Genomic DNA, 5,000 nt, shown 5'->3' with positions numbered 1-5,000 from the left:
TTAATGTGTTGTTATATTAATAAAAGAAACATGTATGTGTGCTTGTACTTTTGACTGTTTTTCACTTTTATTTTATTTCATTTTATTATGTGTAAGTATCGTATGATATAATTCATTATATGTACCTTCTTACCTTATCTCTCTTCCCTATAATACATATAATACTTTTTTGTTTTCACCCGGTTTTTCCTTTGGCGTTTAAGGACAAAGAACGTTAAAACTCAATTTCCCAGAATCCTTTGCGTTATGACGGCGCGCTATCGCTATCCCGCCCGTTAAAAAAAAACTCCCGACATGCTTTGCTGCAGGCCGACAAGAAGAATCGTCATGATGGAGTCCACTGGTGGCTAAAGTGATAAACCTTAAGTTCAGTTGAATAAAGTTTGAGACCTTCATGTTTCTTCAGAGGAGATCTTTACGGAGGATTGTAGCCATTTAGTGACAGCTAGATAGCTAACTCTGCAGCGGGGATCGTCGGTGAGTGTTTTAGCTGCAGCGCGTTGTTCCATCACCGGGCCGCCATTTAAAAAACGGCACACAACACACAGCGAACTCCGGGCTTTCATTTGCTTAGAAACACGGCACATGTAACGGATTCAACTCCACTTACAGGCAGGATATGTCAGCGAGGAACAGCACTTTTTACGAGCTAGGGGAACCTGCTTACAGTTAGCCTGTTAGCACAAGCTTACGCTGTTAGCAACAGCATCCAGGGGGTTGTGGCTAGAAGGGATACGGCAACGGCCGGAAGTTACGCAAAATCTAATATAATATAAATTTAATAAATTCTCTCATGAAACACGTTTTCGTTCCTAGGGAGTGTTTCAATCCAAAAAATAAACTATTTTCCTAAACTTAACTAGCTATTTGTTTTGGTGCCTAAACGTAACTGTTGTTGTCGTGACGTTTGACGTTACGTTGGCTGTATCCCTTCTAGCCTTAAACGTAAAAAAAAATCAACATAACATGTTGAAACGATAACATTCTATAAATCGCAGAGTAACTGCCTGAAATCTTTTAATTAATCACACCGCTTGTTTCAGTTCATGGGGCGTTAGCTCTGTGTTAGCCACCTGTTTAGCTAACCAACAACCTCGTGTTGTCTCAGTGATAGCTGAGGATTACTGTGTAGTAACGTTACGTGTGTGTGTGTGTGTGTGTGTGTGTGTGTGTGTGTGTGTGTGTGTGTGTGTGTGTGTGTGTGTGTGTGTGTGTGAGATAAATTAATGAGCCTGCTTGTGAAAGGGTAACTACTATTTTTCCAGCAAGATACAAACTACAATGTAAGTTAATAGGGCAGTTGTGCAGCTTGTTTACGTTTACAAAAGGGCTCGTTTTGCCACTGACAGGCTCAGATTAATTATTAACATTATGGAAAGGATTATCGACTTCTGTTAGGGAGAAATAATTTTTTTAAATCATAAAAACATTGGCAAAATTGCGTTATTCAGACCCACCAGACTCCATGTAAATAATCAGTAATTTTAGCATCGTAAAACATACTTCATTCAAAGTCGACAGAAACTAAATAAAACTACGAAAAGCCGTTTTGGGTCGTCTTTGCACTTTTCCAACCATCACAACTCTAGTTTAGGTTGAAATAAATATATAGTTTACTGATTTACACGTGACAATATGCTGGCCCAATACACGCTAAAACGACTGTTTTTTTTAAATGGAGTCTGGTGGGTTTAGCCCTAGCGATTTAATAGCTGTTTCTGGTTAAACAGAAAGATCTTAATACTGGACCATTGTCAAAGATTGTTGTTCCAATCAGTCACTTACACACAAACACAGGAATATAGGGCCCAGGTTGAAAAAACCCGGCAGTTACCCTTTAACGTTAGGAAGGGAAAGCAAATCTAAAATTGGATCTCAACTATTTTTGATCGCAGCCCATAAAATATGTCTGTGTTGTCTCATTTCAAAGTGTGTGGGTTGGTAGATCTCCTGATTCTGATGTGTGTGTGTGTGTGTGCACAAGCACTGAAATAGTCACTTTTTCATGATATGTCCCATTTTTCATCATGTCCCTTACTTAAAACTACAATATTATTACAAACCAAAATATCTTGTAATCACAAGCTCTGTAACATAAGCAGCTCTTTCATTTTCAGGGAATGATTTATGGATGGACAGTGGCTGCATGGTAGAGATTCAATTAAGTGTGTGTGTGTGTGTCCTTGAACAGTTTAACTATACCTCTTGTACTTGTACTTTATCGGAGTATTTCCATCTTCTGCTACAGTCTGTCTCAGTGTTTTCCAAAATTGTGTGTTTGCCCAAATTAACACTCGCCAGTTACCAAATGCGGGGGTGGGCGACACACAAACACTGGCGCACACACCAGACACATACACAGAGACGCACACACACAGACCTACACAAACACACAGAGATCTACGAACTGACACACACAGACCTACACAAACACACATACAGACGCACACACACAGAGAGCTACACACACAGACCTACGCACAGATACAGACCTACACACACCAGCCCCCAGCCACTACCTTCTGTTTACTGATAGCTAGCGTGTAACTCAGGCTAATTAATTAGCGAGTAAGTGGTGATTTCTGGCAGCCAGCCAGGGAGGGGAGGGAGGGAGGGAGGGAAGAGGAGAGAACAGGTAGTGTCTAGGGAGGGAGGGAGGGAGGAGGAGAGAACAGGTAGTGTCTAGGGAGGGAGGGAGGGAGGGAAGAGGAGAGAACAGGTAGTGTCTAGGGAGGGAGGGAGGGAGGGAAGAGGAGAGAACAGGTAGTGTCTAGGGAGGGAGGGAGGGAGGAGGAGAGAACAGGTAGTGTCTAGGGAGGGAGGGAAGAGGAGAGAACAGGTAGTGTCTAGGGAGGGAGGAGGAGAGAACAGGTAGTGTCTAGGGAGGGAGGGAGGAGGAGAGAACAGGTAGTGTCTAGGGAGGGAGGGAGGGAAGAGGAGAGAACAGGTAGTGTCTAGGGAGGGAGGAGGAGAGAACAGGTAGTGTCTAGGGAGGGAGGGAGGGAGGGAAGAGGAGAGAACAGGTAGTGTCTAGGGAGGGAGGGAGGGAGGGAAGAGGAGAGAACAGGTAGTGTCTAGGGAAGGAGGGAGGGAAGAGGAGAGAACAGGTAGTGTCCAGGGAAGGAGGGAGGGAAGAGGAGAGAACAGGTAGTGTCTAGGGAGGGAGGGAGGGAGGGAAGAGGAGAGAACAGGTAGTGTCTAGGGAGGGAGGGAAGAGGAGAGAACAGGTAGTGTCTAGGGAAGGAGGGAGGGAAGAGGAGAGAACAGGTAGTGACTAGGGAAGGAGGGAGGGAGGGAAGAGGAGAGAACAGGTAGTGTCTAGGGAGGGAGGGAGGGAGGGAAGAGGAGAGAACAGGTAGTGTCTAGGGAGGGAGGGAGGGAGGGAAGAGGAGAGAACAGGTAGTGTCTAGGGAGGGAGGGAAGAGGAGAGAACAGGTAGTGTCTAGGGAAGGAGGGAGGGAAGAGGAGAGAACAGGTAGTGACTAGGGAAGGAGGGAGGGAGGGAAGAGGAGAGAACAGGTAGTGTCTAGGGAGGGAGGGAGGGAGGGAGGGAAGAGGAGAGAACAGGTAGTGTCTAGGGAGGGAGGGAAGAGGAGAGAACAGGTAGTGTCTAGGGAAGGAGGGAGGGAAGAGGAGAGAACAGGTAGTGACTAGGGAAGGAGGGAGGGAGGAGGGAGGAGAGAGAGAACAGGTAGTGTCTAGGGAGGGAGGGAGGGAAGAGGAGAGAACAGGTAGTGTCTAGGGAGGGAGGGAGGGAGGGAAGGAAGAGAACAGGTAGTGTCTAGGGAGGGAGGGAGGGAGGGAAGAGGAGAGAACAGGTAGTGTCTAGGGAGGGAGGGGGAGGAGGGAGGGAAGAGGAGAGAACAGGTAGTGTCTAGGGAAGGAGGGAGGGAAGAGGAGAGAACAGGTAGTGTCTAGGGAGGGAGGGAGGGAGGGAAGAGAACAGGTAGTGTCTAGGGAGGAGGGAGGGAAGAGGAGAGAACAGGTAGTGTCTAGGGAGGGAGGGAGGAGGGAAGAGAACAGGTAGTGTCTAGGGAGGGAGGGAGGGAAGAGGAGAGAACAGGTAGTGTCTAGGGAGGGAGGGAGGGAGGGAAGAGGAGAGAACAGGTAGTGTCTAGGGAGGGAGGGAGGGAGGGAAGAGGAGAGAACAGTTAGAGGTGCTGTGTCCTGTTGGGGGGCTTGTCCAAATGTAAACCGTCAGGCATTTCAGTGTGTGTGTGTGTGTGTGTGTGTGTGTGTGTGTGTGTGTGTGTGTGTGTGTGTGTGTGTAAACAGAGAGGTTTGTGTTTTGGGGGGGGGGGTGATATATGTGTAAGTGAAGTGTTAAGTCTGGATGGGTGCAGGGTCCGAAATTAACACTCACCAAACGAATCAATCAAATCCATGTTTCTATTAAAGCCATGTAGGATATTTAATCATGTTTCTATTAACCCCATGTAGGCTATATAATCATGTTTCTATTAAAGCCATGTAGGATATTTAATCATGTTTCTATTAAAGCCATGTAGGATATTTAATCATGTTTCTATTAAAGCCATGTAGGATATTTAATCATGTTTCTATTAAAGCCATGTAGGATATTTAATCATGTTTCTATTAAAGCCATGTAGGATATTTAATCATGTTTCTATTAAAGCCATGTAGGATATTTAATCATGTTTCTATTAAAGCCATGTAGGATATTTAATCATGTTTCTATTAAAGCCATGTAGGATATTTAATCATGTTTCTATTAAAGCCATGTAGGATATTTAATCATGTTTCTATTAAAGCCATGTAGGATATTTAATCATGTTTCTATTAAAGCCTTGTAGGATATTTAATCATGTTTCTATTAAAGCCATGTAGGATATTTAATCATGTTTCTATTAAAGCCATGTAGGATATTTAATCATGTTTCTATTAAAGCCATGTAGGATATTTAATCATGTTTCTATTAAAGCCATGTAGGATATTTAATCATGTTTCTATTAAAGCCATGTAGGATATTTAATCATGTT

General features: G+C 44.3%; 1 protein-coding gene across 1 annotated transcript in view; it reads left to right on the top strand.

Moving 5' to 3' along the window:
* Window positions 1–292: 292 nt before the first annotated feature.
* The window catches only part of wdr33 (WD repeat domain 33), a 58,818-nt gene continuing 54,110 nt past the window's right edge, over window positions 293–5,000 (top strand). Inside the window, exon 1 of the mRNA XM_028594392.1 lies at window positions 293–477. The gene's annotated coding sequence lies outside the window, so the exon portion shown is untranslated. The remainder of the gene's footprint in view (window positions 478–5,000) is intronic.

The sequence above is a fragment of the Perca flavescens genome, chromosome 12 (assembly GCF_004354835.1).
Source record: "Perca flavescens isolate YP-PL-M2 chromosome 12, PFLA_1.0, whole genome shotgun sequence".
Classification (NCBI taxonomy): Eukaryota; Metazoa; Chordata; class Actinopteri; order Perciformes; family Percidae; genus Perca; species Perca flavescens.
This window is presented reverse-complemented; position numbering and strand designations above follow the sequence as displayed.